Genomic DNA, 25,050 nt, shown 5'->3' on the forward strand with positions numbered 1-25,050 from the left:
TTAATATTTAGCTCCCACTTATAAGAGAAAAGCTGTAGCTTATGCCTTTTCTGTGCTAAGCTTATTGTACTTAGCACAAGATTTTCCATATGTTATTGTACGTGGCAGGATTTTATTCTTTCTTATGGTTATATAATATTCCATTGTGTATGAGCACAAATTTTATATCTGTTCATCTGGTGATGGACACTTAGATGGATTCTAAATTTTGGCAATGAACATGGGAGTGCAAATACCTTTTTTACATACTTCTTTTTCATCTTTTGGCTATAGATATAACCAGAGGATTGCTAAGTCACATAGTAGTTTTATTTTCAGTTTTTAAGAAACTTGCATGCTGTCCTCCATAGTAGTTACACTAAATTACATTCCCACAAACAGTGTACAAGGTTCCCCTTTCTCCACATTCTTGCCAGCATTTGTTATTACCTGTCTTTCTTTTTGATAAAAGCCATTTTAACCTGGGTGACATATCTCATTGTAGTTTTGGTTTTGCTTTTCTCAGATGACTAAGGATGTTGAACATTTTTTTTCATATGCCTGCTGGCTGTTTGTATGTCTTCCTTCGATAAATGTCTATTCAGATCCTTAGCCCATTTTTAAATCAAATTATCTTCCCGTCAAGTTGTTGGAACTCTTTGTATAGTCTAGTTATTAATTCCTCGTCAGATGGGTGGTTCCCCATTCTGTGGGTTGTCTCTTTGCTTTATTGATTAATTTTTTTTGCTATGCATAAGGTTTTTACCTTAATGTGATTCCATTGTCCAATTTTGCTTGGATTGCCTGTGCTTTAGAGGTATTACTCAAAAAGGATTTGTCCAAACCAGAGTCCTAAATTTGTTCTCCAATGTTTTCTCTTAGCATTTTCATAGTTTGGGTCTTAGATTTAAGTCTTGAATTCATTTTGATTTTATTTTTATATATGGTAAGGGATAAGGGATCTAATTTCATTCTTCTGCATGTGGATAGCTAGTGTTCCCAGCACCATTTATTGAAAAGACTGTCTATCTCCACTAAATGTTCTTGGGAGCTTTGTCAAAGATAATAAGTTCACTATAGATGTGTGGATCTATTTCTGGATTCACTATTGTGTTACAACAGTCTAGGTGTCTGTTCTTCTGCCAGTACCATGCTGTTTTGGTTACTACAGCTCTGTAGTATGAATGTGATTCCTCTAGGTTTATTCCTTTTGAAACAATAACTATGACTTTGTCTCCTCTGGGTCTTTTGTGGTTACATATAAATTTTAAAATTATTTTTTCTATTTCTGTCAAGAATGTCTTTGTTATTTTGATGGTATTTGCTTTAAATCTGTAGATTGCTTTGGGTAGTATAGCCATTTTAACAATATTGATTCTTCCTATCCATGAATAGGAATATTGATTTTTCCTATCCACAGAATAATATATAGAAATTTTAAGTGAAATTCACAGCATTGTCAAAAATCAAGGGATGTAATGATTGAACTATACTTTGGAAGAATGAATTGATGAACTGTCAAGCAATCAAACCAAAGCAAAGTCAATCCAATTAAAAACGAACAAACAAACAAACATAAAACCCTAAAAGTCAATCAAACAAAATCAAAGATTTTGTGCTAGGGAGTGGGCACTTTGGGACAACTTGGTGAAGATTATGAATGTCTTGATAAAATATTATAATAATCTAGAGACTTTTGGGGAACCTATGAAGGATTTGGAATGCCATAATCAGTACAGTATTAGTAGTTGCTTGTTGTATGTATCAGAATCAAGGGAAGATTTGTAGGTAAGTACGTGAAAGTTGAAGAGAAGGACTCAGTAGAGGGATGAAGATGAAAACTGGAAGGACTGACTTTGTGAGCACGAGTTGATAAGTTGGCACTGGAAAGGAGAAACTAATTCCATAAAAATTAGGGAAGGATAAGATGTTGAGTAATAAGAAATAAATATTGTGGGATTAGGAGAAGGGTAGTTGATATAAGAAGCTTATGTTATATAGTTTAAAAAGAAATAACGGTAGTATGTGTAAAGTTTGCTGCCTTTAGAAAAAGAAACCAGCGTGGAATTAGAGACTTGAAAAAAACAAAGAAATATATTCAAGAGAGGATTTAATGGATAAACAACTAAATGAATCAAAATGATCTTTGAACAGTAATAATCTATTTTTAATCATGAAAACAGGTTTTCATAAATAATATTCATGTAGTAGTATTCAAAAAGATCATTGTCATCCACTGATGAGAAAACACTGGTGTAGCATGGATGTAGTCCCTCTCATGATATGCCGTGAACCAGCAATTTTTTTTGCACTATTTGGGAAATACAGAATAAGGGAAGTTTTTATTTGTCAAAAATCCCCAATGTAACCAGAATTAAGTTCAGTAATAAATTGTAACTGATAGAATTCAGATATAGAATTCTGAATTCAAAAACAGATTTAATTGATAGAATTCTATATCTGAATTCTATATCTGAATTTTATCAATTAAATTCTTCACAATCTGAATTGTGATGGAGAAAAACAAGCACAGTGAAGACATAATTTAATTCATAACAATAAACAGAAACATTTTGATGGTTTATTACTAGCTATTGTTACTGAATTTTCTCACAAAGTTATTGTCTATCATCAGTAACTCATTAAAATACATGAATATCTCCACATTTATTTTAATCATCTCTATTAGGAACACTTGCTATTGTAAACTTTATCCTTTCTCTAATGGTACTATGTCATTGAGAGAAACAGAATCATTCTATTTAGTCAGTTCAGTTCTAGTCAGCTGCTTTTCAATTAATGGAACTTTTTTGTTGTTGACTTGGAAAAAAAATTGAGCATTCATGCAGAGAACCTACAAATAATTATGTCACTATCTGACACTTTAGTTCAGAACGATATTTAGTTGCCTTAAAACAGTGAGATTATAATTATTGAAAGAAAAATAGGAATGCTACCCCTGAGATAAAGGATCACTAGTTTTTACTCTAAACTGATTGATTAAAACTCAGTATTTACAGCAGTAGGTATAGGACACATTAAAGAGGTGCTTGTGAGGTTTAATATCAGATTTATTTTTTAAAACTGACTTAAAGATAGCTAATAGTGACTTTTCTTTGTTGTGAATTGGCAGTGTACAGGGACTAATGAACAGGTTTAAGATGGCTCAACAAGTGATCTTGCCAAGACTGATCCACTCCACACAGCTCTAGAGTGCCACAGAAGTTAGTGAAACAGATGTACAGCACAGGACAGGAGTCAAAATTTCATAATTGGAGTTTGACAGCACATATACTAAAATTGGAACCATACAGAGAAGATTGTTTGAAAATATCTTGGTTATCTCTTCTTTAAATATGATTACTATTGATTAATGTCTGAGATAATGTTATACTGTTGATTACGTTAGTGATCTAAATAACAACTTATTACAGAGAGTTGTGAATTTTGCTACAAAAGTATTATATGTAATATCCATATGTAATTAATTGAAAATTTTTGCCATTGATCAATTCAATAATTAATGAATAAAGGGTCTTGGTATTATTACATAACAACTTTTCCTTGAATCTTAGTTTTCATGCTGTCCTCTGGAAAAGCTTTCTACATTCAGAATATATAGTTAACTGTGAGCATGATAGTGGGAAAACAGGACCATAACATTGTAGATTTATGATCACATAATTTTTTGACTCCTCAACATTCAAGTAATCTTAGATAGAGATTTAGCAAAGGATTGGATGAAAAAGAGATGATAAATCTATCTGTATATATTTCTATGTAACTACAGAAGCCAGTTATGTTTCATACTTTATCCAGCTGATTTTTTATGAAAAAATTACAACAGAACATGTGCTGTGTGTTTAAAGTAATTTTTTTTCAGTTTTTGAACTCCTTGATGGATTATAACCACAATAAATTATGTTATTAGTTTATGATGACAATATACTTTAGAACATTGTGTCATCCCCTCAATATTAGATATAACTATGAATGGCTTTTGGTTGCTGCAAAAAGAACAAAACAAGTATTCCTATTACTGAGCCCATTTTGAAGGGCATGCCCAAAGAGGAGATAAAAAAAAAAAAGAAAAAGATTGAGCAGACTGACTTCTTTGAACAGTACAAATCATATTTGGATTGCTACATCTCACATCGTTTACATAATTCACATATGCAAACATATTGCACACATGTTCAAATATTGCAAACTTTAGTCTAAGCCCATAATAAATATTTGTTATCAATTGCTACATCCACAAAGAGACTGGAAGTTCTCTTTTGTTATTGTTGTTGCTGTTGTTGCCATGACTAGTAAATTACAATGGCTGGTTATTTGTGGAAGATAATATTTTGTTATTTTTGCTAAAAGTCAAATATGTGTTAAGCACCTACTGTGTCCTTTAGTCTATGGTAGTCTCTAAAAATACAGCATTTACCAAAACAAACAAGGTCCTGCCCTGCTGTAGTAGAGACTGTATTCTGGTCCAGAGTGGGTGGGTATCATCCTTTTAAAAATGCTTTTGTGGTGTTTCTATCTCCTGTCATAACACCCTAGTGTTTGGATTGTGGCAGCATCACCTACACCCTGTATCCCACCATCCTATATGTATAGTGGCTGCTTCCTGCTACTCTCTGGACTTCCTTAGCATCTTCAATTGGGTTTCTTACTTTTTCCCTCAGCTGAGTCATAAGTTCCTTCTATTAGACTCCTTCCAGTTAAATTATGCAGAGTTGTGTTTCTGGCTAGATCTGGACCGTTACAGGAGATTAGCAAAGATTTCTGAACAGAGCCCTGAATGGACAGAAGTAATATAAGTGGGAAAAGCATTTCAGGCAGATGTAAGAGGGGGTGCAAAAATCCAGACTAAGCCAAATACTCATGTTCAAGGACCAGCAAGAAATGCAGCATTACTGACACTGAGTAAGTCAGAAAGTCGAGTTAATAAGGGCTGAGTCACTCGGACAGTGTTATACAGAACAGAAAGGAAGAAGACTAGGTTAGAGGCAAAGACACTGAATTAAACATTTGTCATAGTGTCAGGGAAGTGGAGGAGTTTTATCTTCTGAGTTCTGAGGAAGGAGCTCTCTAGGGCTGCACTCCCCAAACTGCAGCCTGAGGACCTGTACAGATCCTTGGCCTGTTGGATACTGGCGGCAGCAGGGGAGTGAGCAAAGCTTCATCTGTCTTTACAGCTGGCATCCCTGGCATCACTGTCTGAGCTCCACCTACTGTCTGATTAGTGGTGGCATTAAATGCTCCTTGGAGTGGGAAACCTATAATTGTGCATGTGAGGCATCTAAATTGCTTACTTCTTATAAGAATCTAATGTGCCCCCCACAAGTTCATGGAAAAATTGTCTTCTATGAAACCAGTGCTTGGTGTTAAAAAGGTTAGGGACCTCTGGTTTATGGCGTCCAGTGAAGCAGGACTGAAAAATAGCTATGGGAGGAGAATACTGCTAGTCCCATAAAAATCATGTCCTTAGGAAAATGTAAGGGAGAGATGTGGGGATGGTACAGACTGCTGTGAATTACTGAGTAACTTGGAAACCAGTAAGTTGAGAGAGTTAGCATACGAAAAGAGAGACATCACAAATGAGCCTATTTTTAAATTCTTCCCATTTCTACATATTCCCAGAACTCTGAAAATGATTGAATTTATACTGATCTGGCCTGTGATTACAGTGGGGGATGAGGAGCAAATACAGATGCAATTACCTGTGTATACATGTTGGTGGATCTGGGTCAGAAGGAGGATAAACCTATTATATGTTAAAGTATATATGCTTTCTATGATGAAACCTTGCTATTGTAGCCTCTTGTGAGTCTTTGTGGAAATCATTGAAGACAATTGATTCATCCATTTGATGGAACTTTATGTAGCTTATTTGCTATCATAATATAATAAATGATTTAATAGATGTGAGCTGGGCCTAAATCTCTATTTCATAGCCTCAGAAATCAAGAAAATGAGAAGCACATTATATGTATATTACAATTTAAATGCCCATCTGTTCTCAGGAGAGAAGATAATTTGTTTTACTCTTGGCTTCTCATTTTATGAATATAAAATATATGCTGTCATTTTTTTTAGTAAATGACAACTCACTTATAATACCACAGAAATATAAAGACGTCTTAGTAAATAATAGGAATCCACTACTCATTAAGTTGATTCTAGTCCAGCCATTTTACAACATCAAACATAGGCAGAAATATAAAATATTTATTTTCTATCCAATTAAAAAAATGTTAGTTTTTATTCTTGAAAATAATAACACTAAAACTGAGTTATAGTGAGAGAGTTATAATGAAATGGTTTGTTTGCATGGATTGTTTTTTAAATATTATATATATATATATATATATATATACTTTTTTTTTTTTTGAGACAGAATCCCACTGAGTCACCCTGGGTAGAGTGCAATGGCATCACAGCTCACAGCAACCTCAAACTCTTAAGCAATTCTCTTGCCTCAGGCTCCCAAGTAGCTGGGACTACAGGCACCCACCACAATGCTCAGCTATTTTTTGTTGTAGTTGTCATTGTTGTTTTAGCTGGCCTGGGCCAGGTTTGAACCCGCCAGCCTCCGTATATGTGGCTGGCCCTGTAAGTACTGTGCTATGGGCACCAAGCTGGATTGTTATATTTTTATTATGAATTGTTCTAAGAGAGGTTTAGATTCTCTGTTATCTAATATTTTCTGCTTGATTTCATTGTATAATATGAAGGAAAATATGAATAATCAAGGATTTTCATGGCAACATGATTTCTTAATTAATGTCAAGATCATAGTAGTAAAGTACTGAATGGCCCAGAAGGTATATGTCAGTTTGCCAGATCAGCCTACTATTAATGGTCTAAAAAATCTCAGCAAAAAGGCAAGGGTTTTATGCCATTATCATTATCACAAGGAGCATTTTTAAGCACTCATTTTCTTGATGCATTTGCTAAGTACTTTCTGAAGGAAGTGAATTCATATATTTGCTAGTTGTTCTTCCCTGATACACACATTCCAAGGGCTTGATCTTTGGCCGGTATATTCTCTATTTAAGAACAGAGAAAACTCACTGCATGCTTGGTTTTTATAGGCTTCACAGGACCTTATATTGCATGGCATTGATTTTGTTTGTCCAGGGTGTTAGGTTTGAACTTCATCAAAATGTAAAAGAAAACCTCCAGTTTCTTTGGGTCTTGGATAAAATTGCCTGGTCCTCCTTGGATATGCATGTAGGAGGTATTTAGAAGTTTTTGCAGAAAGCCAGGAGCTATCAAGCTGAGTCTTGATCACTCAGAGGTTTTTCTTTTGTTGAAAGTCAATGCTTAAAAAAAAAAAAACGCATTTGCTGTGACAAGTGAAAATAAAACATTTTCGTTAAAAGTGGGTTATGGAAATCTTAGTAGCAATAATATGTTTATCCAAAACTGCCTCTGCTATTTGCCTTCACTTTTTTTTTTAACTTTTGGGTTTTTTATTTTTATTTTGTTCTGTCAATTTTTGTTGCAGTTTGGTCCCTGTAGCAATAAAAGAGAAGGTATATTTTAAAGGAAAGCCAGTTATAGACATGGATTCATTGATGTATTAAGAGGCCAAGAAGTCTGTTTGTAGTCCTTCAAAAGTTGCTTTTGGTTTTTTTTAATAGTCTGTTTAGTAAGTGGGAAGCAGAATAATGAGTATCACAGGAATAGACTTTTATCACTCTGCTTCCTCTGAAAATAAAAAGACCCATTCTATAATTTTCTTCCATGAACTACTGCATTGGCTACCTCAGACCTTATAATGTTTAAAAGTACCAGGTGGTGAGGCAGCGGATTGTACAGGACCTTGACCCCCACTGCGTTTTTTCCCTTACTAGGTATTCCGTAAGCTAAAAGAATAGTAGAGGAGGAAAGAGAGAAAAGGGAGTCCAGTGTTTTCTCTGGAGAGAATAAGGCAGTATGATGGCAGTGGAAAGAACACTGGACTGTGAAGTTTTTGTTTCGTTTTTGTTTTTGTTTAGATGTCTTTGCCTCTTGCTGGTTTAGCCAGTTTTCTGTTTTCTTAGTTTACTCACTTACAACATACCAAACAGAAGGAGTCGTGTCGTGTCCTCATTTCTCATCTCATTATTATTGTAAAATGGTATAAATCTTCTAGAAGAAATAAATCATAGAATGTGGATAACTTTATTCCACATAAAGTGGAAATTTATAACAGATAAATTTGAGTATACTTAAGAGAATCTCACGGGAATACTGTGGGGGATGTATGTGCCAAGTACAGGACTATGTGTTGTGAATCTTTCTCTCATGAATCGTGGATTATCAGCAGTTCTCGACCTGTGGGTCGCGACCCACAGAAGCTGTATTCAAGGGCATTGGGAAGGTTGAGAACCCCTGGATTAGCTAGTTGCACACATGTGTGCTGTGTGTTCTCATCTTCTGAACACTGCACAGACGAGCTCGTTCATTTATTTCACCTTAGCTGAGATGGCATAAGATTTTATTTCTTTATATTCCTTTGACACTGGCCATAATATTTGTAGAAAAGGTGGTTTTATATAACTAGAGCATGCAGCTGATTGGTATTTCTCTTTCAAATCTTTAGACCATTTTCATTTTAATTCTGACAAAGATTTGCCTATATCATTATTTATTGCTTTGTAACTAGATTTCCTGATTATCTAAAGTAGTATTAATTTGAATGCCTTTGATGTTGGTTTTAAAGCAATATTTTAAATAGCAACTATTGTTATTCAATACTTAGTTACCATGGTAATAAAGGACACTCAGTTGATTTAAACAAACTTTTCAGGAAAGGGAAATTTATCTTGCTAGTTGGTATGGATGTACTCTATATCTGCCTTTTAGCTCTCCTTTTCTGAAATAATTTGTTTTTCTAACATTAATATACATATTTCTTTTCCTAAGGAAAATAAAATATCAAATTTTGACAAACCACTGATTTCTTTGAATCCCTAGAAATAAGGCTTTTATTTCCTTCTTTAAATAATGTTGTAATTACATTCTAAACTCTTTTTTGAGTAGCTGTAATGACATGGGATTCTTTTGTTGTCCTAGCATACCTTTGTGATAAGCAGAGATGTCTTAATGATAAAAATTTGTTTTATTCATAACATGTGATGAACAATGGGTACTCAGTAAAAGTTTATTGAGTTAATAAATGAATAAAATATGATTTTACTGATAAAGTTCCAGCTGCCTGAAATAATGATCTTATTCCCAATTCTAAATCCTCTACCATTGGAGATTAGATATATAGTTAATAAAGTAAAAATAATAGCAAAAATAGTCACCTCATTTAGCACCATGGATCAGAATGACTTCCTTTGTTGGTTTGTTTTATTTTTTGAGAAAACCTCCCTGATTCTTTCGCTTTACATTACCAGCATATCCAGGCAAAGTTGGCTGCTCTGTTCTGGACTCTTAAAGTGTACCGTTAGCACTTATTTATCTGTGGTATATGTATCTTTTGATAACACACATGTCTCGCTATTGGAGACACTGAGCACCTAACTTATATCTGCCTTGTAGGGCATGACCAATAACTGTGGCCAAAAGATCAATTTTTTAAATGAACACATTTTATGTTTATATATTTAAATTATAATTTCTAAATTGTTAAGGTGGAGAGCTCAGTAGTTTCTTTAATAAAAGATTTCTCTATACCAAGATTAAGATATAAAAGTATAAAGTTAATTTTATCTTTTTAGAAGGAGAGAGGGAAAAAGAGTGGACAAAGAAAAAGAAAGGAAGAATGCCTGGCAGGAGATCAGACAGGTAAATTTAAGGAGGGCAAAGAGAAAATACATAATTGCAGTCAAATTCACAGATGTTGCAAAACTGGTCCATCTCCTTCTCCTCTGGCAGGATGATAAAGCAGCCATCTTGCCCTCAGAGACAGACATTTCTCAGATGTTCTGATGCTGTTGTTGATTCTGTTCTGAGATATCATTCTGGGTTTGAGACCAGATGCTCAGCATCACATCCTATTGTTCATTCCAGGATGACTCAGCAACTCTTGAGGCTATAGGACAGATTCTGAAAGCCCAGATTTAGTAATTAGGTCTAGGGATTTGTTTGCTGGGCTCATCAGTGGTTTGTGAAAACAGAAATCCTGTTAGTAAGAGAGGGCAGAGAGAGAAAGGTAGAGAGTGAGATTTTTGGCCTTACTGGAAAACTATGAGGTAGTAATTTCTCTATTATTTCACTTTGGAGACTAACCATCCTTTCATAAATGTTGTGAGGAAATTAACTTTCACCTTCTTTCAGGCGGCATATGTGTGTGTTTGTGTGTGTCTGCACTGGTGTGGTGTCTTCCTCAGGAGGGAAAGGAATGGACAGTGCTCCAGCAGCTATAACATGAGCAATGTGTCCAATGACTACCCCTGCCACACACACATTCAGAGTTTTTCAGTAAGGTCAAAATCACTAGAGTGAATATTGGTCATGAGAGTTGCCTGTATAGGGCTAAAATATCCTCCCCTTGTTCAGTGTGATGTATTGTACATATACACATTTTGCAATGATTACTATAATCAAGCTAATGAATATATGGTCCAATAGGGAGACGTGTGTTATCTTGGTATAGAGAAATCCTTTTCTTAGAGAACCTACTGAGCTCTCCACTTGAGACATGAGGGCATGTCCATATGTGATAATGTGCCTATCCAAGCCCTACATCTACTCTTTTAAAGAAAGTATTACTTTCAGCCAGGCTTGGTGGCTCATGCCTATAATCCTAGCACTCTGGGAGGCTGAGGTGGGCAGATCACCTGAGCTCAGAGAGTTGGAGACCAGCCTGAGCAAGAGTGAGATCTCCATCTCTAAAACCAAGTAGAGTTTGTGGCTGGCACCTGTAGTCTGAGCTACTGGGGAGGCTGAGGCAAAAGGATCACTTTAGCCCAGGAGTTTGAAGTTGCTGGGAGCTATGGTGCCACAGCACTCTATTGAGGGCAACAAAGTGAGACTCTGTCTCAAAAAAAAAAAAAAGCATTACTTTTAGGTTAGTACTAATTCAACTAAACAAGATATAGATAAAATAAACCACTAATGTCTTTTTCTTTAATGTAAAATCTTTAGATATATTCATCCTTGACTGGCATATATACTATAGAGATTGTACACTTTCTAGATTTATTGAATCAAAGTCAGCTGACACCTTACAGAAACTGCAATGCTGGAGAGATTTATTATGTATGACTGCTTATCAACCCTCCGAGGAAATCCCCATAAAAGCTTCCTTCACTAAGTGAGACATACATCAGTGATATGCATTCCAGAACCCTTGAAAGACTGGTAGCTGTGTGCAACCTAGAAGGACAGTGATAAAGGCTATCGCTGCAGTGAGCTACTTGAACTTAGTGGGGACCATGAGCAGGAGCCCAGAGGCATCACTTAACTGACAGAGTCAAAGTGAGCACAGAAATGGGCAACACAGCTATAAGGATAGTCAGAACAGATTGACTTTGTGCATTTCTACATACCTCAGCTTTGTTATTCATGTGTAATCTGAAAAGCTCTGGGAAAAGAGAAGTGATTTATTGCTACTTAAATCTCACCCAATAATGGTAGTCAAGAGCACAGCAGAAGCTCTCAGTACAGAGAGGAGTCTATCAACAGTCTATCTGCTGCAGGTTGGGTTCAGCTTTGTGAATATAAAATACTTATTAAGGATTAATACCTGTGACAGGAAAGACCAAAGAGACCAAAGAAGTTGAACCACACTATACACATGTGACAAAGCCCAGCCAGGCTGGTGGGACTCTCTAGAGTGAATATTGCCCATGAGAGTTGCCTGTATAGGGCTAAAATATCCTCCCCTTGTTCAGTGTGATGTTTGGTATACATATGCATTGTGCAATGATTGCTATAATCAAGCTAATGAATATATTTATCACCTCACATACCTTTTTGTGTATGGTAAGAATACTTAAGATCTGCTTAGCAACAGTGTCTTTTCTGTTGTAACCTGTTGCTGTGAAGTACTGCAACAGTACTGTATGAATGAAGAACCTGTATTTCACTTGTATATGTGATATACCCCTTATCGTATATACTCTCTTATATTTCCTGTATTGAGAAATAATCATCCACTTATATTGCAAAAGAAGTGTAAAATAATATAAATATTATGGTCTAATCACCTTACTAATTTTGTTTTAGAGTATAAGGGTAGTGTCTAGTTTCCTGCAATGTGACTTCTAATATTATATTATACCAACACATTTAAAAACTAAGTTTAAGTCTTTAGCAATTGCATTCATGCTTTTTTTTTTTTTTTTTTTTTGGCAGTTCTTGACCGGGGCTGGGTTTGAACTTGCCACCTCTGGTATATGGAACCTTTGAGCCACAGGCTCTGCCCTGCATTTGTGCTTTTTGAAAAAGAAAATTAAAACTGACAAATGTAGTGTATTATGAGCAATAAGGAAAAGAGAATCTTTTTACCTATTAATAAAAATGTAATGGAACTTTTCTTTAGATATTTCTTTTTTAACCCCTTCTCCCTTAGAGATGTTTTATATGATTTTCTCTTTTTGCTTATGATAAACTGATATGAAAAGTAGTTAAATATTCCTTTTCATAGTGGAGACTGTGGAGAATCTGCCAGGGCAGGGGGATCACCTGAAGGAAAACAGATTTGGAGCTAGTAAAACCTCTTTGAGAGGGTTCCTCCAGCAAACAACTGCTCTTTCGTGGGTTGTTGACAAAACTAATTGAGGCTGTGATCACATGTCTAGATGCCAAGGACTTTTAGTCATAAAAGAATACTACTAGTTAGTGTTACTTTTTCCTTTAATTTTTATCTTTGTCATCCCCCATCTTCCTTTTTTTTTTGGTAATGATAAAAGATTTTTCTTTTTTTTTATTTCTTATAGCATAACTATGTATATTAATGCAATCATGGGGTACAGTGTGCTGTTTTCATATACATTTTGAAATACTCTCAGCAAACTGGTTAACATAACCTTCATGTCATTCTCTTAGTCACTAAGTTAAGACATTTATACTCTGCTTTTAGAAAGATTCACTTGTACCCTTGTAAGATAAACCATATAGGTGACCCCACTAATCACCTTCCCTCCCCTCATCCACCCCCCTTGCTTCCCCACTCCCACCACCTTCCCATATTCTAAGGCTATAATTAGGTTATGACATTCCTATAAAAGCTATGAATTAGTTTCAAAATAGGACTGTGTACATTGGATACTTTTTCTTCCATTCTTGAGATACTTTACTGAGAAGAATATTTTCTAATTCCATCCATATAAACATGAAGGAGATAAAGTCTCCATCTTTCTTTAGGGCTGCATAGTATTCCATGGTGTAAATATACCACAATTTATTGATCCATTCGTGGGATGATGGGCATTTAGGCTTCTTCTGTGACCTAGCAATTATGAGTTGGGCTGCAATAAACATTCTGATACAAATATCTTTGTTGTAATCCAATGTTTGGTCTTCTGGATATATACCTAATAAAGGAATTGCAGTATCAAATGGCAGGTTTATTTTTAGTTCTCTAAGTGTTCTCCAGATGTCTTTCCAAAAGGAATGAATTAATTTGCATTCCCACCAGCAGTGTAGAAGTGTTCCCTTTTCTCCACATCCACACCAGCATCTCTGGTTTTAGGATTTTGTAATATGGGCTAATCTTACTGGGGTTAGATGGTACCTCAAAGTAGTTTTGATTTGCATTTCTCTGATGATTAAGGAAGGATTTTTCTTTCTTCTCATCACAGGGATACATTTACACACTACCTTTTTGTTGTTATATAAATCATTATTTTGGGGGTATATTCTATGTATTAGGAATGGTTAGAGATTGGCCATTTTCATCAAAGGGGAAAATGAAGCACCTTGGTCACAAAAAATGTTTCAATTAGAATTAGAAAGGTTATTTTACTTTTTTCATCTTTGTTTTTAAATAATTAAATGCTGTTTCACAATTGATTAACCAGAGAATCCAAATTAATGTAATTGTGTGCAGGATGTCATCCAGGTCTGGCAGCCTCAGAATCTTTTTGTTAATTTAATGGGAGAAAAGAAGAGTGGGTAAAAGTCTACAAAAGATTGTGTTAATTAAGATATATCCCCTACTGGAAGAAAATCATGTTCTGGCATTATTACACAATTAGTCAACTCATCACAATATCACTTTGCAGAAAATCCTATGGTTCCTTTCAGTGACTTAAATGAATTAGTTCTGAGAAGCCCTGTGAAAGGACTAGGCTATAGTATTTGGATAACTGTGCCATTTTCTTAAGAAGTAGTTAGACACTGCTGAGAAATTAAATCCTCTGGTTTGACATTTCACTGCAAGAGAAGTATTAATAGCATTATGCAATTTTGTCCTGTTAAGGAGACTTCAAATTATTTGGGTGATATCCTAGAATCAGATAAACAGTGGCATGCTAGTTAAATAATTATAGGCAGAAATATGAAAGACTAAAGAAAGATGAATGTAAGAATTAAAAATAATTTTTACCTTTACATGAATTTTTGGGAGGGAAATACAAACAATATTAAAAATTTTTTCTCTATTAAATAATCAGTATGTACATTGATGCATTTATGGGGTACAGTGTATTGATTTGATGTATAATGTGAAATGCTTACATCAAACTGATTAACCTATCCATCACCTCACTTACTAATTTGTTGTGGTAAGACAATTATACTTTGTTTTTTCTTATTAGTTTTGAAATGTACCATTGCATTATGCACATTAGGTGAGGTCTACCCGAATACCTTCCCTCCTCCCAGCCTCTCCCCTCCCCTCTTATCTCCCTGCTTGTCCCTCCTACTTTCTGGACTATAGTTATGTTTTACCATTCGTATGAATATGTAGGTGATTATATATTGATTTCATAGTAGTATAGAGTACATTGGGTACTTTTTTCCCCCATTGTTGAGATACTTTACTAAGACAAATATGTTCCAGTTCCATCCATCCATCATAAAAGATGTGAAGTCTCCATCTTTTTGTGGCTGCATAGTCTTCCATGGTGTACATATACCACAATTTGTTAATCCATTCTTGGGTCAATGGGCATTTAGGCTGTTTTCATTTCTTAGAAATTATGAATTGGGCTGAAGTCAACATTCTGGTGTGAGTGTCTTTGTTGTAAAATGATTTTTGATCATCTGGGTATATACCTAGTAGAGGAATTACAGGATTGAATGGTAGGTCTACTTTTAGTTTCTTGAGTGTTCTCCAAACGTCTTTCCAAAAAGGCTATATTAGCTTGCATTCTCACCAGCAGTGTAGAAATGTTCCCGTCTCTCCACATCCACACCATCATCTGTAGTTTTGGGATTTGTGATGTGGGTCAGTCTTATTGAGTTAGATGATTTCTCACAGTGGTTTGGATTTGCATTTCTCTGATGCTTAAAGATGATGAGCATTTTTTCATGTGTTTGTAGGCCATGTGCCTGTCTTATTCAGAGAAGTTTCTGTTCAAGTCTTTTGCCCATGTAGAAATGAGGTTATTTGTTCTTTTCTTATTGATTAGTTGAGTTCTCTGTGGATCTTAGTTATCAGACCTTTGTTGCAAGCATAATGTGCAAAAATCTTCTCCCATGCTGAAGGTTGTCTGCTTGCTTTACTTATTGTGCTCTTGGCTGTGCAGAAACTTTTTAGTTTGATCAGATCCCAGTAATGTATTTTTGGTGTTGCTTCAATTGCCCAGGGGCAGTACTCCTCATAAAATATTCTCCCTAGCTGATTTCCTCAAGTTTTTTTCCTGCACTCTATTCTAGTATTTTTGTGGTTTCATGTCTAAAGTTTAATTAAATCTTGTATCCATTGAGAATCAATTTTTATTAATGGTGAAAGATGAGAGGTCCAGTTTCATTCTTCTTCAGGTCACCAACAAGTTCACCCAGCACCATTCATTAAATAGTGAATCCTTCCCCCAATTAATGCTTTTGATAGGTTTATCAAAGATCAAATGATGACAAAAGGTGGGATTCATCTCTTGGTTCTCTATTCTGATCCATAAATCTACCTCTCTGTTTTTGTGCCAGTACCATGCTGTTTGATCACTATAGATTTATAGCAGGGGTCCTCAAACTTTTTAAACAGGGGGCTAGCACACTGTCCCTCAGACCATTGGAGGGCCAGACTGCGGGCCCCAGGACAAGTCGGCTGCTAAGCAGGACAGGCAGCCGCGGCAAAAATACCCAGCAGGCCGGATAAATGTCCTAGGTGGGCTGCATGTGGTCTGGGGGCCGTTGTTTGAGGACGCCTGATTTATAATATAGCTTGAAGTCTGGTAATGTGATACCTCCAGTTTTGTTTTTATTTCTGAGTAATGAATTTTGTATTCAAGGTTTTTTCTGATTCCATATAAAATGAAGCACTATTTTTTCAAGCTCTTTAAAGTATGACAGTGGTGCTTTAATAGGGATTGCATTAAATCTGTAGATTGCTTTGGGTAGTATAGACATTTTAACAATGTTGATTCTTCCCAGCCCATCCATTCTTGGTATGTTTTACCATTTATTACCATCTTCAGATATTTCTTTTCTGAGTTTCATAATTCTCTTTATAGAGATTTTTCACGTCCTTTGTTAGGTAAGTTCCCAGATATTTCATCTTCTTTGGCACTATTATAAAAGGAATAGAGTCCTTGACTATTGACTATTGCTGGTATATATAAAAGCTACTGATTTGAAAATATTGATTTTGTATCTTGAGATGCTGCTGTATTCCTTGATCACTTCTAAGAGTTTTGTAGTTGAGTTCCTGGGGTTTCCCTGGTATAAAATCTTCTCATCTTGAAAAGTGAGACTTCGGTATCCTTTGACCTCATCTGGATGCCCTTGATCGCCTTCACTACCTGATTGTGATGGCTAAAACTTCTATTACTATATTGAATAGCAGTAGAGACAGTAGGCATCCTTGCCTAGTTGCTCATCTGAGTGGAAATGTTAATTTTTCTCCATTCAATATGGTATTGGCTGTCGGTTTGCTGTATGTGGCTCTATCAGTTTAAGAAATGACCCATCTAAGCCTATTTTCTTAAGTGTTTTCATCATGAAAGGATGCCTGATATTACCAAAAGCTTTGTTTGCATCAATTGAGAGTATCATATGGTCTCTGTGTTTTATTTTATCTGTGTGATATTTATAGATTTGCATATGTTGAACTAACCCCTAACCCTGTAACCCTGGAATAAAACCAACTTGATCATGGTGCACAAATTTTGATGTGTTGAATTCTGTTTGCTAAGATTTTGTCGCATATTTTTGCATCAATATTCATTAATGATATTGGTCTATAATTTTCTTTTTTTGTTGGATCCTTTCCTGGTTTGGGGATTAGGGTGATATTTGTTTCATAGGATGTGTTGGGAAGTATTTCTTCATTTTCTATGTTTTAAAAAAAGTTGTATAAATTAGGTATTATTTCTTCTTTAAGGGTTTGGTAGAATTCTGATGTGAAGCCATATGGACCAAGACTTTTCTTTTTGGGGGGGAGATTTCATATAGTTGATGCTCTTCCAGTGATTGATATAGGTCTATTCAAGATTTCTAATTCTTTCTGGTAAAGTCTGGGAAGGTGGCGAGCTTTCAGGTATTGGTCCATTTCTTTCAGATTTTCATATTTCTGAGAATAAGAGTTTTTGTAATAATCATTGAAGATTTTTTGAATTTTTGAGGTGTCTGTTTTTATTTTTCCTTTATAATTTTTGGTTGGTAATATTCAAAATTTTACTTTTCTGTTTCTGGTTAGGTTAGCCAAAAGTTAATCAATTTTATTAATCTTTTCAAAAACCCAACTTTTTGTTTTATTGATCTTCCAAATGATTCTTTTGTTTTCAATTACATTTAATTCTCCCCTAATTTTGGTTATTTCTTTTCTTCTGGAGGGTTAGGGGTTGGAATATGCTTCCTTTTCCAGTTATTGGCTTCCTCTCTGTTTTCTCAATGAAGGCTTCTAATTCTATACATTTTCCTTTTAGGACTTCCTTTGCAATATTCCACAGGTTTTGATAATTTGTGCCTTCATTATCATTTTGTTCCAAAACATTTGATGATTTCCTATTTAATCTCATCTTTGACCAGCTATCATTCAGCCTAAGATTATTTAGATTCCATGGCTTTGTTTGAGTATGAAGCTTCCTGTTGCTGTTGAGTTCAACTTTTAGTGGTCTGAAAAGATAGAAGGGACAATTTCCATTCTTTTAAAATTGCTGAGGTTAGACTTGTGTCTTGAGATATGATTGGCTCGGCGCCTGTGGCTCAAGTGGCTAAGGCACCAGCCACATACACCTATGGTGGCAGGTTCAACTCCAGACCGGGCCCACCAAACAACAATGATGGCTGCAACCAAAAAAATAGCCAGGCGTTGTGGCGGGCAGCTGTGGTCCCAGCTGCTTGGGAGGCTGAGGCAGGAGACTCACTTGAGCCCAGGAGTTGGAGGTTGCTGTGAGCTGTGGTGCCACGTAACTCTGCCCAGGGGGATAGCTTGAGGCTTTGTCTCAAAAAAAAAAAAAAAGAGAGAGAGATGATCAATTTTAGAGGATGATCCATGGGCTGATGAGAAGAATGTATATTCAGTTTTATTAGGATGAAATGTTCTGCAGATGTCTGTTAAGTCCATTTGTTCTATAGTCAAGTTTAAGTCTAATATTTCTTTGTTTCTTCTTGGAGGATATATCCAAAACTGTCAAACAAGTGTTAAAATCTCCAACTGTTAATAGTGCAAGAAGATATTAAGTTGTTCATATCCATTAAAGTTTGTTTTATAAATTGAGGAGCATTCTTGTAGGGTGCATAAATATCAGTTATCAAGATCTCTTCATATTGATTGTTTCACTTGACAAATATGTCATGACCATCTTTATATTTTCTTATCTTTGTTGGTTTAAAGCTGATTAAATCTGAAAATAAAATTGCAACTCCTGGTTGTTTCCTGTTTCCATTTGCCTGTATTATAGATGTCCATCCCTTCACCCTGAGTCCATTTTTATCTTGTAAGGTAAGATGAGATTCTTCTATGCAGCAGATATCTTGTCTGAGTTTATGTATCCAGTCAGCTAACCATTCACATTAATTGAGGGAATTGATAAGTATGTAGTGTTTTGGATGTCATATTTTTCAAATGTCCAGTGGAAATTTTGAATCTTTTTGACACTCTTGTTCAAAAATTTCCAGATAAGTTTAGTTTGGTGGTAGACCATTGTGTTGGTCATTATGAGGATGAGTCTGAGAATATCCTGTAAAACTGGTATAGTTATGGCAAATTTCTTCAACGTGTGTATTGCAATAAAGTATTTGATTTCTCCATCACAGAGGAAACTCAGTTTAGCTGGATACAGGATCCTGGGCTGGAAGTTGTTTTGTTTTAGGAGATTGAAGGTTGATGGCCATCCTCTTCTGACTTGAAAGGTTTCAGCTAAAAATTCGATAGTCATTTTGATGTTTCTCTCTTTGTAGATAATTCTTGTCTTACATGTGGCTGCTTACAGAATTTTCTCCTTCATCTCAACTTTGCCAAAGATGCCAAAGTTGGTCTTGGAGATGTTTTATTTGGATTGAGTCTTTCTGGGGTTCTGAAACTATTTACTATGTGAATTTCTGTATATCTTGCAATGCTTGGGAAATTCTCCTCCATTATCTTTTGGAGGAGAGCATCTGTACCTTTAAGACCATCCTCTTCTCCTTCAGGAATTCCTAAGATGAATTTTGGAATTTCTTAGGAAATTCCACTTCTGGAGTGATCACACAACTCTCTCAGGGAATGATCAGTTTTTGCTTTCCATCTGTCTGCCTCTTTGAATGAGAATATCCAATAGCTCTGCCTCTTGCATTTGGGAGGCTGAGGCAGGTGGATCACCTGAATTCATGGTTCTAGACCAGCTGGAGCAAAAGCTAGACCTTATATCTAAAAATAGCCAGGTGTTGTGGTGGATGCCTGAAGTCCCAACTACTTGGGAGGCTGAGGCAAGAGAATCGCTTGAGCCCAGAAGTTTGAGGTTGCTGCAAGCTGTGATGCCACAGCACTCAACCAAGAGTGACAAAGTGAGACTCTGTCTAAAAAAAAAAAAAAAGCTTTGTCTTCAATTTCAGAAATCCTTTCTTTTGCCTGGTCAACCCTATTATTGAGGGGTTCTAGTGTATTTTAGAGTTCTTTGAATAAACTTTTCATTTCCTTGAGCTCTGCTATCTCTTTTCTCATCATGGCCATCTCTTTGGTGACTTTGAATTCATTAATTTCTTGAGATAACTTTAGAGCTACTTTTAGGATTTCAATTTCTAACTTTTTTCCCATTGCATTCATCTTATTTGCCATCCATATTCTGAATTCTATTTCTGACATTTGAGCTATTTATCTATTCATGACATCTTCAGTTGTATCTCCTTTGTCATTCCTTGGTGAGGGGAGCGGGCTTATCTACTCTGGTTATTCATGTTGCCAGAGTTCTTCCTGTGGTTCCACCCCATGTTTAAATTCCACAGTATGATTATTAAAACTGGTAGGGTGAGATTGACTTGTGGGTCCCACATAATAGAGTTAATCAGCACTAAGCTTTGTAATTGTGGTTTATCTCTTACAACCAACCTTACAAAGGCCCCTTTCAGAGTTTTGGCCAGAGACTCTGGGGACCTACTTGGTGAGATAGAGCAAGCTGGTTCTGTTTTGAAATCAGCCAATCTCTATCCTATCCTACAAAGTGATAGTATTAGGTTTAAATTTCAGCTGAAGAGAGATACAGACAGTTGCAGCACCCTGCCCCCACCATTCAGCACCCTGCCCTCCACTATAGAACTTCAAAGTATCCCTGGGTGGACAGCCCCAGATGAGAGTTCCAAACAAATTGTCTTGGGAATTATAAACCCTGTTCAACACAGAGGGACCAAGGGTGTTTCCAGCTGCAGATAAGAATCCACAGTCAGTCTGTCCCGCAACCCTGGTACCCTATGGCAGGCCAGTTGCCCATCAAAGTCCCAACTGGGCATCAGCACCCCTGCCCCCCCAGGCACAAAGAGGTAGGAGTCTGGAACCCCTCCCGCTGGGCTCAGTCTGCACTGGACATCCATGCCTCTGCTTGCCAGCTCAGTTGGAGCTGGGGGACTGCCCCTGCCCACTGGGCTAGGTCCACAACAAGCAAGCCTCTGCTTGCTGGCTCATTTGAAGCTAGGGATCCTTATCTTCACCCACTGGACTCAGTCCACATTGGCATCTGCATCTCTGCTGTCAGCTCAGTTGGAGCTGGAGGACCATGTCCCATCTGCCAAGTTAAGTCCACATGGGGTGACCACTCCCCTACTTGTGGGCACCAACAGAGCCAGGATTCTGGACCCCCTCCTGCTAGACACAGCCAGAACTGAGGATCAACACCACCACTGGCTGAGGAAAGTCATAACCAGGGACTGCTCCTCCTGCTGCTGCTTGTCCCTTTCTTTTTTTTTTTTTAAATACGGAATGCTTCACGAATTTGCGTGTCATCCTTGCGCAGGGGCCATGCTAATCTTCTCTGTATTGTTCCAATTTTAGTATATGTGCTGCCGAAGCAAGCACGCTTGTCCCTTTCTTTCCATGCCCTCCTTCTTCCCCGTGAGACAGATTCTGTGTTGATGTTCAGCGGTCCACACTATGTCCAGACCTCTTAAGAAAAGACCACTCTGGGCTCTGCAGGAGACAGAACTTTAGACTGCATGTGAGGGAGAAGGGTGGACTAAGAGTTCGGAATTGCGGGGAGAACATTTGTTCAATTTTATGCCAGGTGGGGTGGTGTCTAGGTTCACCAGTGGGGCCTCCCTGGAGAAGAAGACCCGGTATTCAGGTAAAACAAGAGGTCTTTTGTCCCCTGCTCACTTGCAGAAAGCCCTCTGCAAGCCTCCCACTTGGGAGAGGGTAATTGTTTTCTTGAATGATCTTTGTTGTAGTCACAGCTTGACAAACTTCATTCTTGGCTCAGCTCCCCACCTTTGGTTTCATAGAGTCTGTTTCTGTCCATTTTTTTCTCCCTCTGGTGAGGACCCTCTGCCGAGCATTTCTACTAGTCAGCCATCTTCCCATAATCCTCTACATGAATTTTTCTATGGATAATTTTTATTATTTACTTAATTCCCATAAAGATAAAATGAACAATCAGTATGCCTTTATGGGATAATATTAATTGCTTATGTTTAGAATTTATGAATGTAATAATAAAAATTAAAATTAAAAAGGACAGAATTATAAAGTACTATGCATGTTTCTCTGTTGGAATATATGTGAACTTTTTTTGATAGTCATGATTGCTATTCAAAGGTTTTCATTCATGTTTTCTTGTTATTATGCCTTGTATTTATCATATTCAGATTAAAGGACATTCCAAATGGAGGAGTATCAGTTGTAGATTTCTTCACAGCTTTATAAATGATCTCTTTTATGCTGCTTTTGCTATGTGTATATGTCTCTGTGTGTGTGTTTTTCCTATCAGTATATCAACATCTTGTCTTGAGATCATTTTCCCAGATTTATAATCACATGTCCTTTGTGATTATGTAAAAAGAGAAAAACCTATTGGTGAGAAAACTTATTGTGATAAATATGGTGGTTGTATATATTAGGAATTCTGATTTTTGTTTTCTTCTAAGTAAATTCGAGAGTCATTCAGCAAACTTTAATTCATGTGTTTAGCTCTCATGGAATATCATAACTAATATAGTTGTTTGAACAGTTTTTTACTTGATATGTAATGTTCTTATTTGCTATAAGGTTTTGGCTTAATTTTCCAAGATCCATTTTAGGAAAGGTTAAATGGAAAAAATATAAACATTGCAAGCCACACATTTAATGGGTGATACATAAATTGGGACACTGACAGCAAAGTAAAGGTTGTACATAAGCACAAGAGTTTACTAATCATTTCACTGAAGAATTTATTAATTTTATAGATTAAAAATAGTTCATTAGTCAGTAATTGTTTAAAATGCCACCTCAAATTACAGAGTATGAATAATTAAAGGAGAAAAATACAGGGTGTTTTTTGGATTTCAAGACATCAGAATACATCCTCTTCTATTTTGGGATCTCATTAGTTCCTTCCCAAATGTATTGTAAGAACTGTCAGAGAGGTGAATAAAAAACCCAGTAGAAGTCAGTTAAATGACTGATTCAATGTGTTTTAATAAATACAAAGACAAAATCTGTATCCTATAATACTTTGTGAACACTATTCTCACAGATGACTTAATATCTAACTATTCAGTAACTGGGAAACAGCTATTTTCACTGCAGTATTCTTTTTTTTTTTTTTTTTTTTTGAGACCGAGCCTCAAGCTATCCCCCTGGGTAGAGTGCCATGGCATCACGCTCACAGCAACCTCCAGCTCCTGGGCTCAAGCGAGTCTCCTGCCTCAGCCTCCCAAGTAGCTGGGACTACAGGCGCCCGCCACAACGCCTGGCCATTTTTTTGGTTGCAGCCATCATTGTTGTTTGGCGGGCCCCGGCTAGGGATTTGAACCCGCCACCTTAGGTGTATGTGGCTGGCGCCTTAGCCGCTTGAGCCACAGGCGCCGAGCCTTCACTGCAGTATACTTGTGGAAATTACTCACCTTAAGTTAGGGATAGATTTGCTGTAGCTAGAGCATTTAAGCTTTTCACTCCAATTTGTGACTCTCTCACAACTGGATTACAGGTCCCTTTGCTTTTCATCATTAATGTGTGACCAGTTGGTTCCTTCTCACAGTTGTTATGATTAACTTTGACAGCTTTCTCTATCCAGTAAAAATTAATGTTGGAAATATTCCTCAAAAATTTATTTATCAGGCATTTTAATATGTATCAGATTGTGCTCTTTGTCCTGGCAGCACAATACACATCTACTGGGAGGATAGTGGGGATGGATAGACAAATGAATATAGTAGTAAAACATATGTGATGAGTTTTGTGGAAGCATAAGCACAGGATGTGCTAGGAGTACACAATAGCACCAACCTATTCCAATTCTGGTAGAAGGAGAGAGAGAAAGAATAACGGCAGACTCAGAGAAGCCTTTCCATAGAGATGACTCTAGAGGTAATGGATATCTAGTCCTGGAATTGGCGTACTCTATGCAGTGCAGATGCATATGAAAGTATGCTATGCAATGGAAATATTTCCAAGGTAGCACTCAGTATTCTTCCCCTCCACACTCCCCCTTGCCTTTTCTTTCCGCCCTCCTTTTTTCTTTTCTTCTGTTTCTCCTTCTCTTCTTCATTATGAACTTCATATACACTGAAATTTATAAAACCAGTTCTTGCTTCATGGTCTACCACATCATTGGACTCTTCTGGGCCCTCATTAAGTCAGGCATTCATTCATTTATGATATTACAACTAAGCATTGGAAACATTAACAGTCATTTAACACCTACTCCTTTGCTTCTCTTTTTTCATCCCTTCACCCTTCCTAAAAGCTAACCACTATCCTGAATGGGGTGTATTATCACCTTTCTCATTGGGTTGCTTTTGTATATAATGTAGCTAAACAATACATTCCTTAACTTATTTTTTTAACTCAATAATAATGAAATTCTGCTGTGATTTTATTCCACTAAGCATTATATTTTATGGTCCATTATGTTTTTATTTGTAACTGAAATAACTCAGTTTCACTCCAGTTAATATTCCATTTTGTAAATAAGCTCAAGCTGTCCATTCTCATTTTTTTATTATTATTAAATCATAGCTGTGTACATTAATATAGTCATGGGGTATAGTGTGCTGTTTTTATATAGAATTTGAAAAATTTTCATCAAACTGGTTAACATAGCCTTCATGTCATTTTCTTAGTTATTGTGTTACGACATTTATATTCTACATTTAGAGAGATTCACATGTACCCTTATAGGATGAACCATAGGTGTGATCTCACCAATCACCCTCCCTCCACCGATCCTCCCCCCTCCACTCCCCTCCCTCTCCTCTTTTCCCATATTCTTGGGCTATAATTGGGCTATAATTTCATAGCAGGACTGAGTACATTGGATACTTTTTCTTCCATTCTTGAGATACTTTGCTAAGAAGAATATTTTATAGCTCCATCCATGTCAACAAATTTTCATGTTGATGGGCACTTGAATTGTT

General features: G+C 36.4%; 1 protein-coding gene and 1 non-coding gene across 4 annotated transcripts in view; one reads left to right on the top strand and one right to left on the bottom strand.

Moving 5' to 3' along the window:
• The window catches only part of NOX4 (NADPH oxidase 4), a 165,916-nt gene that overhangs the window by 102,333 nt on the left and 38,533 nt on the right, over positions 1-25,050 (top strand). The window lies entirely within an intron of this gene.
• Positions 21,408-21,514, bottom strand: LOC111724424. The gene has a single exon (XR_002772727.1). It is a non-coding gene; the product is annotated as a U6 spliceosomal RNA (small nuclear RNA).

Source organism: Otolemur garnettii, unplaced genomic scaffold, assembly GCF_000181295.1.
Source record: "Otolemur garnettii isolate 467f Iridium unplaced genomic scaffold, OtoGar3 scaffold00001, whole genome shotgun sequence".
NCBI classification, from domain to species: Eukaryota; Metazoa; Chordata; class Mammalia; order Primates; family Galagidae; genus Otolemur; species Otolemur garnettii.